The 16,906-nt window shown below is 37.9% G+C and overlaps 1 protein-coding gene across 1 annotated transcript in view; it reads left to right on the top strand.

The window, feature by feature from the left end:
• Positions 1-966: 966 nt before the first annotated feature.
• The window catches only part of LOC107724152 (glutamate receptor ionotropic, kainate 5-like), a 59,654-nt gene continuing 43,714 nt past the window's right edge, over positions 967-16,906 (top strand). Inside the window, exons 1-2 of the mRNA XM_016532956.1 lie at positions 967-1,524; positions 5,546-6,730. The gene's annotated coding sequence lies outside the window, so the exon portion shown is untranslated. The remainder of the gene's footprint in view (positions 1,525-5,545; positions 6,731-16,906) is intronic.

Here is a 16,906-nt window from a genome sequence, read left to right on the forward strand (position 1 = left end):
AAAGAGAGAGAGAGAGGGGGAAAGGGGGGGATGATTCTCCAGTGTGTAGACAAACAGGGCTGCAGTGAAGGGGACTCCTGCTTAACAACAGGTGCACATAACAACCCTTAAAGAGACACAACTTGCATGTTTAGCAAATAGTTAGAAGTTAATTGTTAGGATTAGTATTGTCAGTGCGCTTGTGGAATCTGACTGTCAGTGAATTAGCTTGTTCTTTTTTTCCATTTGTGTCAAATAAAGGTAAAATAAAATAATACAAATAATAATTAAAATATATAATATATTTAAATAAAATTAATACATATTTGCCTTTAATATTATTAACAGAACGTTATATATATATATATTCCCAGGGAACACACATACTGGTAAAAAATGTATAGCCTGAATGCACTGTAAGTCGCTTTGGATAAAAGCGTCTGCTAAATGCATAAATTATTTATTATTAATTATTTAATTATATATATATATATATTTATTATAATAATTGTTATATTAAGTAATAATTATTCTCTTAAGTTTTATGAGAGAAATTGTTAGTTTTAAATGAATTTTCGAACACGTATAACCTGTTGGGTTTGTGTTAGTTTGTCAGCTCGTTCTGTATATTCAAATACTATCAGTACGTGTGTAGTTTGAGTTGGCATCGTGACGTCTGCTACCTGGCGTGTGCTGCTGCGTCAAGGCATGTCAAGTGTTTTACGTTTGTGATGGTTTTCTTCACTTATTTGAATACTTGTCTGAGAAGCTAGTGATCTCACTGAAGCTTGCTGATATTTGCCTTTGAAAAAGGAGGAGGAGTGAGAGAGAAGGAGAAAAGGGGTGTAGGAAGGAGCAGCGAGAGAAGAGTGAGCGAGAGCTGATTGGATTGGAGGGAGAGCAGAGGAGATATGTGGATACAATGAGCTGAGAGAGAGAGAGAGAGAGAGAGAGAAAGAGAGGGAGCGCATATGAGGAAGGGAGGGGGTTTGGAGTCAGAGTGAATGCAGCTTGCACTGCTGTGCTTTGGAATTACAGCTATGAACATTGTCAGGGACTTGAAAAAGAAAGGAAAGCAAAGGAGAAAAGGACAGAGGGTGGAAGAGAAACATTACAGAGCCTCTTGATGCTCGACGCTGAAGAGAGTGTGTGAGAAGACTGAGGCGCACCAGAGGAGCTTCACACGATCCTCTCATCTTCAGTTCCTGAGCAGATCGGCCTGTTGTCCCCCATCACTGGGGTCGTCATTGGAACTGCGTCTCACCGTGTGTATCTGTGTGTATGTTTGTGTCACATTATGACCATTTCATTCACAGCTCATAAAGCACATCTATGGTGTTGTGGTGGCTTGCTTTTGAAACATTGAGTGAAAGAGTATGTCATGCTGCTGACTGACACTGTGTGTGTGTGTGTGTGTGTGTGTGTGTTGCCGGCGTGTGATTGGTATTCTGTAGACAGTGTGCAGTGCTCCAAACAGGCTCTGCTCAGAATGGCTCCACAGAGCAGGGATTGTGTTAACCTGAGGAGGACCACTCTCACACAGGGGTGAGTTTTCAACAGCCTCTCAAGCCCTCTCTAGCCCTCTGGTTTTTCTCTAGATCTCTCTGAAGTCCTTTCTTTTTGCCTCATCTCTGTCATCCCTGTCATAGATGTCCTCTGGCATCACTCTTGATGAATTTCTCATTTGCTGTTTCGTTAAATCTCAGTGCACCGTTAAGATTTTCTCCCCTCTTCCCCTGTTTCCTGATCTCCCTGTTTTTTTATTCTTCCTCCATCCTCTAGTCTGAGTCGGAGAGAGGTGGCTATCTTCGTCTACTGGCACATTTTAAAGAAATTTGTATTTGCTGCCCCTCTCCTCTCTACTATCCTGATTCTTTCTTCATTAGTACACTGGAAATAATCAGTATTTTGCCTGGGTTTCTAGGAAAAAGATCCAAACCAAGATGTGTTTCAATATTTTAGTTGTTTTGTTAAATAGTACAAAATCTGTTTTTAGAGAATATATTTTGAAGTAAGTTTCTTTACCCCACTGGAATTTGGTTTTTCTTGTTTTAAACATACATTACAATAAAAATGTATGCTTAAAAAACATCAAATAAATGCCTAAAAGAAAAATATTTTAAACATAAATCATAAGTGTAATATGTTCTTAATTTGTATTCTTGTTTTTTATTTAAGTAAATATCTAAACATTTTAAAAACAAGTTTAATTTTATTTGAAAAATGTAAAAGGTTTTTTTTTCTGTAAGATAATAGACTTTTTTTCTTGCTTTAAGCATAAACCTCATTAAATTCTTATATTTGTCCCCCTCCCAATATTTACCAAGAATATATATATATTATATATATTATGTAAATCCATCACAATTTAATGAGATTTAAGCATAAAACACTGGGTCCATGGGGTATGAAAAATAAATGTGATTCAAAAATTTGTTTCTCAAGTAAATTTATCTTCTTTTAAGGCTGTTTAGATCCTTAAAACAAGACAAAAATACTGGTTAAGAAGAAAATGAGTTGTGCAGTGATTTTCCATAGTCCGTTTATATTCAGGGTGAAGGCAGAAATCTTTCCTGTAGCACACATTGGCACTGCTGCTGTTTGTGTGTGTGTCTGTTATATGTGTGTGGTGGACACTGTTGCTCACTGTTAACAGATCCAGCTGACTCACTCACATGTAACTTCAGTCTTTTTTCTTTTTTCTGCACTTGTGTGTGTGTGCGCGCGTGAAGAGAACATGGCAGCTCTTGTCTGGTGCCTCAGATGTGGATTTCTCACATTACATCAATCCAGATATCTACCCTTTTGTCTCTGTGTCTTCCCACCTGATACACACACACAGACACCCCACCAGATCTCACCTGCTCACTTTCACACTAGTGACAGTGTGCTAACATGCTAAATGCTCCCATGGGAGTATTTGTGTGTAGATGGCTGTGTATTGATCAGTAGTGTTTTAGAAAGCTTTAAAAGGTCACGATACAAGTCTGGTCATATTTTTGTGTCCGTCTTCCCCTGCATCTTCTTGCCTTATTAACCATTTTACAGGGTTTGTGAGTCAGCAGGCCTTCAGCCCTGTGTATATAGCTGTGTGAGCATGAAGAATGACTCGTCTGTGTTGGTAGAAGGAGTGAGAGAGCAGGAGGGCTAACAGGATGGCTGGTTCAAAGAATAGAAGGAAGGGATGGAAATAGAGAAGAAAAGAGGCAGACTTCAGTAAGACGCTCCTGAGAGCGACATGTGTGATAAGCAAGATTGACACCAATGTCAGGACTGTATAGTGATCCCCTCTCATTTCCCTTCACTCTGTCTGTCTCTTCACTTCTTCTATCATTCTTTTGTGAATTTTTCAGTTTCAGTTGTCAATTTAAAAATGCTGTATTTGCATGATTATTTTGCTGAAACATCAATTAAAAATTCTTTTAATTTCCCATGCCAAACTCACCGCCGCAACCTGGATGCCAGACTGTTGCGTTTTGGTTTCTGAGATCTTTTTAATAGGTGTTTGTTGCGTGGTTGCTAGTGTGTTCTGGGTGGTTTCTTCCTGGCCAAGTCAATGTAACCCACCCATTTACAGTTGTTCAGTGAATTTTCGCAGGTGAAATCCAGTCATATTAGTAGGAATCCACACAAAATTCATGGATTTGACACATTGACCAACAGAAAGCTGCTTGGTTTGAAAGTGACTTCTGTGTGAGATGTGCTCTGTACATCAATACACTATTGGCAACAGACAATGGACCCTTTTACCCTTGAAATGTGCTAAAAGGTATCATCCAATTATGTGGAATGAGGAGTGGGTTCACTTTTATTATTATTTTAAAACCATTGAAAATGAGTCCTTGCAAATACTCAGGTAAAGTTACTTGGTATAACATATCATCTTTATCTAAAAGTAACAAGGCAGCATGCTTTGAGAATAGCACTGACTTTGAGGTAAATGTTAATATGCTTTATGGTATTTTCATGGGAGATACATACTGTTATATAAAATAAATAAATCTATATTCTGAAAAAAAAGTATTTTGATTACATTATTTTTATCCTACGTTTTAGTTATAAATAGAATTTTTTATGTTCCTACACTTTAAGGGTTAAATCTGTAATTGGTTTCTGAGGGTGTGCTGCTCAAATATGAATTTTGCTGCAAGAGCTGCATAACTGAGCTCCCCAGTAGTTATTCTTTTATTCTGTTTCTACCCGTCTCTCACTGTCCCACTGTCTCTCTTTGTCTCTCCCTTTTTGTCTCTACACCTCTCTGCGACCTCTCCTGTCCTCTTTTTTTCTCTAACAGAGCATATCTCTTTAATGCAGTCCTTTTTTAACATCTCATTCTCACTCTGCCACCATCCATGTCACTTCCTCTCCTGTCTCTCATCACTCTTTTTGTCTCCCTTCACCCCTCTCCTCTCCTCCTCCTCCCCTTTATATCAGTCCTGCTGATGAGAGAGGCACCCTCATAATCAAAGCATGACATGGAGAATTGTATGGAAATAAGAATCTGGATAGAACAGCTCCACGCCTGGGATCCACCTTTAATTACCTTCTCCTTTCATATTTATAGAACAGTCCGTCTCACCAGAGAGTTTTACGCTCTGATGAAGCTGTTATTTGACACGACCATCTACAATTAGTCATTCTGGGAACCCATGGCCAGGTCCAGATGAATCTGCTATAAATCCCTTGTCTATTGTGTGTTTGTTTGCAGCCTTGGTAAATATTCAGTTTAATTTGAATATGCCAGTACTTTCCAGCATGTATAACAAATTTAACTATTAATCTAAGTGAAAGGCCATTCACAACCGATTTTTCATTTTTAATATGACATATTTTTTGAGTGAAACATGATATTCAATGTGCGAAAGTATAGGGCGAGAATTCATTTCATCCAGCAGCAAATGATTGGATCATGAAACGTACGTTAGATGTTAGAATGAAGCCAAATTTGAATGCTAGTTTGCTAAAACAATGCCTAATATTGATTAATATATCCGATAGTCACATCAACAGCAAAAGAAAGACATTTCTTTTTGGTTAAAATACCTTTTTTTTTTTTTGTGGAATAATGTGCTACAATGAATCATTCACAATAAGAGCAGGAACATTCATTAAGGAAGTAAATAGTGTTACACATGACTATTTGTCCCTGACATTCCTAGTTAGACATCATTAGTAGTAGCTAATGTCAGTTCAGTCATGATACAGTACTTCACTGGTCTTATTGAATGATAATGAGGCTGTGTTTTGATTGGATATTGATTGCAATGTAATGGACTTGTCACGTTTGAGCACATCCATTCAATAACATTACATTAATTACATTGACACAGTACACTCGCTGTTACAGACTGTAATATAAATGCATGGTGTGACTGAATTACTATTGTGAAAATATAATGTGAGCCGGGAAGTACTATAATGAGATTGTGGTTTTAGTTCAAAAAAATCGGTATGGTATTTCAAAACTCCCTCGTACTAGAGCAGTCATAACAGTATTGAAGGTTGTCGTCTGTACTACAGCATTATGAATAATTGATCATGAATATTTCTCACTGTTTTTCCTCAGGTCTTAAGCAACGCAAGGCCACGAGACTCTGATGAGGAAATTCTCAGAGCGGCGACAGATGTGACGCCCCTCCTCTCTGTTTGCTTCCACGGACGTCGGAGCAGCCATAACTCGACCTGCCTCCATCCTAGAGGTGCTATTCCTATGAGAGAGGGAGTGTCTGGCGTGCCAAAGCTCATTCCTGAACTCCTGAAGGGAGGAGCCGTGGGAATTGGAGGGATAGCTGGATTGATGAGGGTGCTGGAGAACAGAGTGTGAGCCGCTCTCCACGTCTCCACCCGAGTGCTGGGCTCCATAATCAGTTCATCCTCCCAGACACTTGAGCTCAACTTATTCTGGAGGATTTTTGCTCTGAGATTTCATATCTTTCACTATATGTTTTAAATATATTCTAGTTTCTTTGCTCAAGTCGATGCTCCCCTTCATCAAATGTGGCAGGTGGGCCTGAGGAACGATTCTCTGTGAAACTAAAAGCAACAACGTGTAAGATAGAGTGAGGTGGCAGAGGAAAGCAGGGTAAAAGCGCTGACTGGTCTTGGAACGTTTTGAGTTGGAGTGCGTATATGCAAGACTTAGAAGGCCTGTGTAGCAATGGATGAGAGTTTGTGCCGAGGGCTGACAGGAAGAGGCAGCTAGACGGCAATGCATAATCGAAGCCTCTAAGTGTGCACAGGAGAGTACGTTTGTGTGCGAATGTGCATGCAGGAGCATGTGATTGTCTCTTGGAGTGCAGAATTCTGAGAATTGGCCATTATCGCCGCTCCCTCCTATTTTTGAGCTGGAGCCGGGAGGGTCAACATTAACAGCGAGAGAGAGAGAGAGAGAGGGACGGATACAGCAAAAAATAAATAAATAAATAACAGTGACACTTCAGTTTTCTGTCACCATATTTTTGGTGCCCATTGGTGGGGTTCTTTTTCCTCTGAGTGCTTGAGCTTTGTAAAAAAAAAAACTACTTTTGTCCCATCAAATGGATTATTATAAGAATCACAGCTTGTGAAGGGCTCTCAGATGGATCATTTCTAGCTGGAATACCTTCTCCTTTGAGACTCTCCACACCACTCCATTTCTGTGACTTTCAACCTGTCATCCTAGAAGACGTGTTGCGATTCCCCGGAGGACTGCATTCACTTGTTACCACAGCAATCCATGGCATCCTGTTCCTGACAAGGTCCGCTTCATTCTGTGAGTATTTTTATTCCTGTGTGAGTGTGTGTGTGCATGAGTGAGCATTTGGAATGAATCTGTAACAGTTGTTTAGGCTTAAAAGGCTTTAAGCTTGTTGTTTGTTTGCCGGTCATGTAACCTGATACGCTTGAAGTGATCGTACATGTGATTTTGCTTTGCAGACAATATGAGCTTTTTATCGCTGTTACGCCCACCTTACTCTGTCACTGCCCATTAGATGAAGTTCTACTCGTTTGTTTTGTTTTCTCTTGTGTAACCTTCATAGTGTGAGGACTGGGACGATCCGACTCCCTCCATCACCTGAAAGCGAATAGGGATGTGCCCTTAAACAGCCCAGTGAACTATGAATAACATCAGCGCACACTCCCACCGTACACACTTCCCACGGTCCTCTGCGGGCCTGAATATCCTCTTCTGAGTAAATGGAGTGCATTTATGGGTTTTTGTAGGCAGGCATGTAATAGACCTATTTGAGCTTCTTGTTCGCATTTGGGATCCAGATTGGAATGTGAGAAAAGTGTAGCAGAATGTGAATTACTAGAAGAGTTCACACCAAAAATAAACAGTCTGTCATTTTCTCACCCTCATGCTTTTCCAAACTCCATTGTTGCTAATAGATCAACCAAAAAGAAGTGTTTTTTGCTAACTTTAAGTTTGATGTTAGATGTGTCGTCACTGAATGCAGTGCACAGAATATGTATGAGATTTGAGATATACACTACTGTTCAAAAATTTGAGGTCAGTCCCTTATGCTCACCAAGGCTGCATTTATTTGATCAAAAATATTGTGAAATATTATTACAATTTAAAATGGTTTTCTATTTTAATATATATTAAATTGTAATTTATTCTTGTGATGGCAAAGCTGAATTTTCAGCAATCATTACTCCAGTCTTCAGTGTCACGTGACCCTTCAGAAATCATTCTAATATATGGATTTCGTGCTCGAGAAATATTTCTTCTTATTATCAGTGTTGAAAACAGTTGTTAATTACTTAATATTTTTTGGGGAATCTGTGATACATTTTTTTCAGGATTTATGTTATTAATTAATTAATTAATTTTATGAATAGAAAGTTCAAAAGAATAGCATTTATTTGAAATAGGTTTTGTTGTAACAATGCACGTCTTTACTGTCGCCTTTAATCAATATTATGTGTTCTTGCTAAAGAAAAGTATTAATTTCTTAAAAAGGCTTTTGAAAGGTAGTGTTTTTTGACACATTTTTTGCTATTGTTGGAGTGGACAACTGACTAGAGACAGGAAGTGAAAGGAAAGAGGCAAACGGAAGTGAGGAAGGACCTTGAGGCAGAACTTGTCTGAAGCTGTACTGCGCAATTTGGTGGAACACTGCAGTCTATGGCTCAGATCAATTTTATGATGCTTTTATGGTGCTTATGCTTTATTTTTGATTCCTTGAAAGCTTAAAAACAACAACAACAACAAAAATGTCTATGTGATCAGAATATTCTTTTCTTCAGAATATATTTTGTTCTTCATAATACCATAGAGGTTTGGAATCACATGGTGGGTGAGTAAATAATGACAGAACATAAATTTTTGGGTGAACAATCCTTTTAACATCATATTTTTAAATGAAAACTAGAGGCGTTATGTAATCTCCTCAGTGCGTGACCGCTCTCCACAGGTTTAGCAAATCCTTTTTGACATAATGGATGTGTCTCTGTGAACAACGACAGCTTTTGGCCAAGCTCTATCCAACTTTACAAGGTTGATGTCCACCTTTGGTTGCTGGTACACATATGTGCATGTTTTCTGGCCTTTGGAGTTTTTGATACTTAATTGACATAACGGTCACCTATCCAGAGTCTGAATGCACACGGCAGCAGCTGCTTTGACATCAGCCTGCTCTGTTGCCATGGCAGTGGACTATTGTTACTTCTGTCTGGGCTACAAATATTGGGAGAGGCACTGGTGTCCAAAAGCATTAGGAGAGTTTACACTGCACTAAAATAAAACGTTCAGCAATAAACCTCTGCAGATTTGTTAACAGTAGGCAGCAGCTCCTTAATATCCTCATTCATATCCTGTAATAACCTGCCAGTTGTTATTAGTTAAGTCACATTACTTCACACGTTCACACCATTACTACGGGAAGATCATGCTGGTCTTAACAGCTTCTGTGCAGATAGAAAAGATGAATGTAGCCTACTTGGAATAAACAACAAAGCTAGTAGGATCTCACAGTGTCTCAAATATGAGACCCTGCCTGGACTGATACAGGTCTATGTAATTGTGCCAAAAAAGATTCTGTGAGAATATCCCTCAATATAAACCAGATTTATTTCTACCTGTTTGGAGAACCTCCTGCAAGGTAATATTCGCTGAAATTGGAAAGGCCAAGCGAGGAAATAAAACTGTGATTGTTGCACAGGAGGACATGAGAAGGGTTCAACAGCGGGGATGAAAAAGCAGCTTTATTGTAATGTCAGAGAGATCTCTAGCAGAGCTGTTTCTGGCAGCAGTGAAGAGAGAATCACTAGATCTCTTTACTGAATGGAGCTTAGTGTGGTTTGTTCTTCAAGCCCTTGTTAGATTCATTCGAGTTATGTATTGTTCGGAAATGCGCACAGTTCACGAGCCCCCCAGATTGACAGTTGCTGAGTGCAGTGTTGTGCAGCGAATGGCAAGAATGAAATGACCTCACCGAAAAGTCGACATCACAAATATGACATCAGTTCTAGTTCATTGGTCCACTGGAAGCAGGATCGATTGTATTGATCTGAAATAAGAGCTTGTCAGGTGTATTTGTGCGTAAGCATTTGGATCCATGTGTGAAAGAGATTTTTAAAAAACTCCTGGCTCAGTGATTTTTAAGGACACTGGGGAATGCATTTTAATGTCCTTCTTATAGCCCACTGTGTTCCTGAGTTGATAATCTGCTGTGCTGCACGTGAGTATGCAAAATGTGATGAATGGTGTGGCTTGCAAATGGCATATTTACTAGTTTCTAGTGCATTGTTGTGCTGTACCGAGCCACACTGTGCTGAGTAAAGCATAAAACAAATACTTGGTTTGATTGATGAGAATACCAAGAATAACACTTGAAATATATAAAAGGAAAAATGCTGATGGATGATGCACAAAATAAAAAGTGTCTAAATTACATGGTTTCAAACCAACAGTAGACTCAAAATCAAAAACAATGTTTGTATTATATTCCAGTATGTCAGTAAAACAGTTTCAATTACATTTTCGATTGTCTCTGGAAATTGTAGGTCTCTGATTCATAAGTAAAATGTCCAAGAATCTCTATGTGTGTGTTCATGTGTATAGCTACCAGTACTCACTGTATTTTTCACAGTCTTGATTTGTTCAAGCATTGCTAGACTTATTTATTGAGTCCCAACAAGTGATCAGTTTCTGAGAGTGGTTTGATCTGATTCAGAAAGCGCAATAAAACCTCAAGCTCTGCTGAGCCATTTGCATGAAAGATTTCATTACAACCCATTTCCTCCAACACTCGGGATCATTTAGCCATTTAGCTTCTAATATTTAAGTCTGAGTGTGTCACAGTCAGAAGTCAAGGGTGCACTTTAAATAAAAATGAATAAATTAAAAAAAAGAAACGTGCTTGGTTCTATGTACTACTACCATTGGAGATAAAAAATTTTTAAATAAAGATGAGAGCAAAAATTGGATTGCAACCTTTTCTGGTATAAACTTTTGGAAAGGAAAAAGAAAATGACTGCAGATGTTGTTTCAGACCTTTTTGAAGCTTTCTTCATGACAGTAATGATCATCCCTGTGCATCCCTTTTACCCTCTCAAGAAAGACGTAATGTTGAAGAGAAAAAAAAAACATTCTGAGTCATGGTAATACTTTTGAAGTGCTGTTGCTTTAGAGAAAATACATTGGTCACCCTCTGCTTTTCATTTCCATTTCTTTTTTCCCTGTTTTCATTCGTTTAGAACTGGGCCAATTAGGTGGTGTCACAATTAAAATCAATCTTCCATTAAGGACAAGTGGCTGTGCTTGTCTGCGGCTCTCACCTGTAGGCCCTCATTTCAGCCCTGCTCTGAAAAGGATCCATCTTTATTAGTCCTTCACACTGCAAAATCAATGGCAGCCCTCTTTCATAAGCGCACAGAGTGCGGGTAAACTCGGGTTCTTACATCTCCGCAGTTAGGCCTCAACCATCTCACCCTACAAAAGACAAGCCACTCAGAGGAAGGCTGTAGAAGGTGCAGGAAATGGCTTGAAAAGCAAATGAAATGTGGGGTAGTGGATCATACAGTGAAGCTTCTAGGATTTAGAAAAACTGAAGCTCTCTTTAGATGCTCTTCTTATGCAAAGGCTATTACAAAGCATTTAATTATGCTGCATTGTAAGATACCTTTTTTTTCCTGGTCAAATAGTCAATGAAATTACACTAATTTTGTTGTGCGGATCTGTTATTTTATTCAAAAATACATTAAGCATGCAGTTTATTTGATAATACCTCTCCGATGATAAGCATATTTTGACTTTCTGAATTAAAATGAATTTTATATATATATTTTTGTGGGGAATATTTGGGGAAATTGGCATGAAATTATAATTAAAAAGGCTCATCAGAAGAATTAAATTCTTGAAAAGAAAACCACATTAAGTAGTTTGGCATACTTTTATTATTTTTTTATAGGTAAAAAATATTTTAACACAACTTATTAAGATAAATAAGACAAGGTCAATATATCTGATAATTTGACCCTTTTAATTACAAGGCAAGGTTAGTTCAGGTTGTAAAATGTCATGTGGTGTGACTCCCAAAAAACACAATGACATTTATGAATTAATAATTTGTGATAATTGTAGTAAATACTTTTAAAACTGTAAAAATAGATTTGAATTATATACATATATATATATATAAATGATTAACACATGTACACTCACATGTAAGGTTAATGCTATTTTTTACTTGATTACATCACATTTTTAGAGTCATAAAATTTCAACTTTGAAACCAAAATAAATATAGAAAGAGCTCATATCTATGAACTTGGCATATGTGTTTTAAACTAGATTTTTAAAAGGTTTTTTTGTGCTTTTCTTTGTTGTGGAGACCCTATATATTTTAAGTCGGCATTGCATGTGTCCTTTGTGGAGAAGGCAATCGCATTTGAGTTAAGATGCTGCCATAGGAGGGAGCTGCCTATGTAGGCAGTGAGAAAACCCACCAGTTCAATAGTGGAATATAATAGCTAAATTACACAAGCTGACTTTCTTAGTTGGACAGAGTGTCCAGTGGTTGTTCACCTAGCTCCCATTTTTGACCCAAAGCAATATGTCTCATTGATTAACCATCAAGAGAAAAGCCTGAGACCTCACAGATGGAACAAACTCAACATTCCAGCACAACCTTCACTGTACTTTTTCTCACTGGAAATTGGGCACATTCACAATTTGGGGTGTATTAATTTAACCATCCATTTCAGTTGTATCTAATCTTGATATGGCCTGTATATGTGACAGTTTTCATCTTGCACTTGTTTTAAAGCTCTACGGTAAACAATGAAAAGCTAATGTAACTGTCTTAGCAGGTGGTTTCGGGCCTGGCAGGGGCAGGAGTAATTTGCAGGTTCTGTGAGCGTAGTCTCAGGGAGCTTCTGACTGGACAGTCCTTTGAAGTGCCTTGCATTGGCGTCTAATAAATAAACATGAGCTGTGTTTGCTTTCAAGTAAAGCAGTGGGAGAAATGGGCACATGCTCAGATGTGTTTGCTGCTGTCCCTGCGTTTGCTGGAATATATTACATTAGATACTATGTCCACAGGTCACAGTCTGCCTCTATTAAGGGAGTAGTTTACCCAAATATGAAAAATAATTTTCTCATCCTCCTGTTGTTCTAAACCCAGGGTGACCAGATTCAGAGACCAGGTTCAATACAGGACAGGACGGGACGGGTCGGGGGTGGGGGGTGTGGTTTGTACAATGCAAGTATACAGGACCCCCAAAGTCGACACATCAAAAACCACACAAATGTAAAAAAAAATAGTAATCTATACGATCTGAATATTTGTATTTTTCCTATACACACGAATCATTTAATTTCAAAAGGCAGTGATTGATCAATTGGGGTCATATGGATTTCCGTCATGTTCATATAAATCTGGGATGGCATGAGGGTGAGTAAATGATGACAGAATTACAATTTTTGAAAATTATCGTAACAATCCAGCTGAGGTGGTAGAGATTTTTAATCATCATTTTGTTGATTCTGTAGAAACCATTACTCGTTGTTTTCCGCCTGCGTATACTAATGTCTGTCCAGTTACAACAGTGGAGCCAGTTTTTAGAATAAGGCCTGTTAGTGATTCTGCTGTTATGAGAACAATTAGATCTCTTAAATCATCTAGAGCAAAAGATAAATATGGTATGGATGTTGTTATGCTCAAAGAGTCTAGTTCGACTCTAATTAAACCTATTACTAAAATTATGAAACTTTCAATTTCTCACTGAAAATTCCCAAGTGTTTGGAAGTCGGCGATTTTTGTTCCAATATTCAAAAGGGGAGGTCCCCTTTCTATTGATAATTATAGGCCAATTAGTATTTTACCCACTGTTTCTAAGGTTATGGAGAAATTAGTTGCAAAACAGATAAGCAGTTACTTGAGTAGTGGTTCATTTTCATTGCATCCAATGCAGTTTGGTTTTAGAGCAAAATACTCAACGGAAACCGCAAATTGTTTTTTTATAGAAAATATTAAAACTTTCTTAGATAAAGGTGGTGTAGTTGGAGCAGTGTTCCTTGATTTAAAGAAAGCCTTTGACACCGTTAATCATAGAATCCTTATGTCTAAGCTATCTTGTTTTAATTTCTCATTACATACACTTAACTGGATAGAGTCATATCTATCAGATAGATTTCAGTGTGTTAGAGTACAAAATCACCAATCCAATGATTTAGGTACATCAACTGGATCAACTGGTGGATCTATTTTGGGTCCATTGCTTTTTGCTATATATATAAATGATTTTCATCTTGCATGTCTTGCATGTCTCAAATGCATGATTTTCATCTTGCATGTCCTGGCATTAATATACAAATGTATGCGGACGATACAGTAATTTATATACATGGTAATAGTCTAGCACAAGTTGCAAATGAACTCACGAATTCTATGGTTAATGTGTCAGCATGGCTAAAAGAGAATTGCTTACAACTAAATGTGTCCAAGACAGTATGTATGTTTTTCTCTAAGTCTAACAGTATTATTAAAGAGCCAGAAGAGCCAGAGTCAGGGGTGAGGCTGCAGGTAGTGCCTCAATATAAATATCTGGGAATCCTGATTGATTCGATTGATTCTTTTAAAGCTCAAGTTAAAAAGGTTTGTAAGCAGGTTAAGTTTAATCTCTATAATTTTAAATTTATTAGAGATTATATGTCATTAGAGGCAGCTAAGATGTATATGTATTCTATGGTTATTTCTCACATGACTTACTGTTTAACCACCTGGTCTCAGGCGAGTTCAGTGACTCTAAAACCATTAGAGTCCTTATACAAACGTACACTTAAAGTCTTTGATAAGAAATCGGTGCATTATCATCATTGTCTAATACTGAAAAAATATAATTTAAGTTGGGAAAATATGATTAAGTATGCAAATGTATGCTTGATGTATAAAATTATTTATGGTTTATCTTCTCCCCCTATTGTCTGTGATCCACAAAATCAGATGCTAATCCCTGGAATATGGCACAACCATTTTAAGCAGCTTGTTTGCATGCAGACACATGCATGCTGGAGAACGTCTCTAACTGTATGTGTCTTTCTACAGGCTGAGACGCTGATTAAAAGCCGTGAAGGATATAGGGCAGCAGGGAGAGGGGCATTACACATGGGAGGTGTGGATATGTGTGACGTAAAGGGCAACTGGGCAATACTACGGCCAAACTAAACGGGTTCTTTATGCCCCATCAGTTCCTATAAGCCACAGTCTTTGTCTTTGCTGCATTTCTCAGTCTTTCTGACTCGCTGGATGGCCTACAGAGTCAGACAAATCTAGCCGGAAACAGCGTATTTTGCCCGTTTGTTCAAAGTGTATTAACAAATGATGATTGAACAGATACAACTTTTGATTTTAAAAATATATTAACTAAGATTAATAAATACTGTAGAAGTACTGTTCATTGTTAGTTCTAATGTTATGAAACCTTACTGTAGAGTGTTACCATAATTATTTTCACGTCATGTCCGATAACTGATAAACAGCACATTATTAAAATTCTATTCTATTTTGTTTAAATAAATAAAAAAATAAAACACTAAAAACTAAAATCAATTGTTGTGATTGCTGCACGAGAATGGAATACTATTCCGACAACTATACGAGATCTAGACACATATGCTTTATTTAGGGTTCAGTTGAAGAATTGGTTAATTCATACTCAGATTTGTCAACACTAGAATTTTATATTTGCTAGCTATCCTATTATTGATTGTATCTTGTTTGCATTGTCTTTATTTGATCCCATTGTTTTTTAATAGAATACTGTATGATTTGAACTATGTAATTATACACATTTTTAGTATGTATTTTTAATTACATTTTATTTTAGGGTGACTTATAACATCTTGTCCAGGGACTACGGATGTAAAATAGCCTTGGCTAATTCTGGTACATTTACAGGAATGTTTTATTAATGTACAATGTCCCTGTCAACTAAATAAATAAATAAATAAAAATAAACTGAATGGAAAAGTGGAATCAGCACATTATTCAAATTTTCGAGTTTCTAACTATTGAACAGCGACCAGAATGTGCTTCAAATTGATCTTTTTTGTTCCACCAAAGAAAGTCATACAGATTTGACATGAGGGTGAGTAAATGATGACAGAATTTTCATTTTTGAAAACTATAATTGTAATTGAATGAAAAAGAGGAATCAGCACATGTTTTTACATTTTCTAGTTTCTAACTACTGAACAGCGAACAGAATATTCTTCAAATTCATATTTTTTCATACGGGTTTGACATGAGGGTGAGTAAATGATGACAGTCACAGAACGATAATTTTGGGTGAACTGTCCAGTTAATATCATTTCTCCCTAGAGCGACAGGAATCATCTTCATATGAGGCACTGCTTTGGTTTTCCTTGAGTAAATGTCAGAGTATTTTAACAGCTTTCATAGAGCCTACGGCCTCACAGCAAGGTCAGGTTAAGCTCTCTCCTCATGATTAAGTCTCCTTGAAATGATGTGAGCTCATGTGTTTTCTTTCCGGTGTGTGACTGCAGTACTGTTAATCCATTCACACTGTTGTTTCATCATCTTTGTCTCACTTTAAAGTACAGTCACCACTCCACTGACAATCCTTTAACAGTACAGTGGTCTTCCAGCACTGTGTTTATAAGCTTTCAGAAAAATAGTGTGTGTGTGTGTGTGTGTGTGTGTCTAGCTGTCCATCAAATTACTCAGGTAGTTAAATGGTCTAGGCGTCTGTCACAAACGCTTGAGTTGACTCTTCCTGAACACCATGTTCTGATGGTTTTCCCCTCAGGTTAATAAGCAGGTTGTGGCGTTCACGGTATGCTGTTGTTTGATTGCAAACAGCTGGGCGCGTCGCGATTGCACGGGGACCTCCGTCATCGATTGACATTTGCCACCCCGTGAGGCCCAGACAGCTGTCCCGCCACGTTACGGACACGACCACAGGGTTCGACAATCCAAGTTAAGTGGTGCAAATGTGTGAGGTGGTGACGTCTCACCGCCAGTCCGCTCTTTAATTAGCCTGCACCATCAGCGTGTGCCCGCACTGAATTATTTATCCTTGTGAGGCATTAGCACGCAAGGTGGATTCATTTTAATGACACAGAGAGGCCAGCGACCGCTTCCGGAAGTGTAGTAAGCCTATCCTTTTCCTCTTTCCTTTAATTTTCTGTTTCTTATTCTTCCTCTTTACACACATCAAAGTTTTATTTCAGATGTGTAAGGTGAATCCATGTGAGGCTGGATGTATCCGTGCTGAACACTGCAAAGAGAACGTGGCGTTTTGACATTTAGCTGTAGTAGGGCTCGTTTTGATGGGTTAAAGCTTGAGTCTGTATAAAGCTGGTGTAGATGGTAAAGACTTAGACAGACATCTTCATTTTAGATCTGGTGTTGGGAAGGATACTTTGAAACTGTAGCTTGCCAAGCTGCTCATGTTTTAAAGCAGTGAAACTACA

The sequence above is a fragment of the Sinocyclocheilus rhinocerous genome, unplaced genomic scaffold (assembly GCF_001515625.1).
Source record: "Sinocyclocheilus rhinocerous isolate Xijiao unplaced genomic scaffold, SAMN03320098_v1.1 scaffold1326, whole genome shotgun sequence".
NCBI lineage: Eukaryota > Metazoa > Chordata > Actinopteri > Cypriniformes > Cyprinidae > Sinocyclocheilus > Sinocyclocheilus rhinocerous.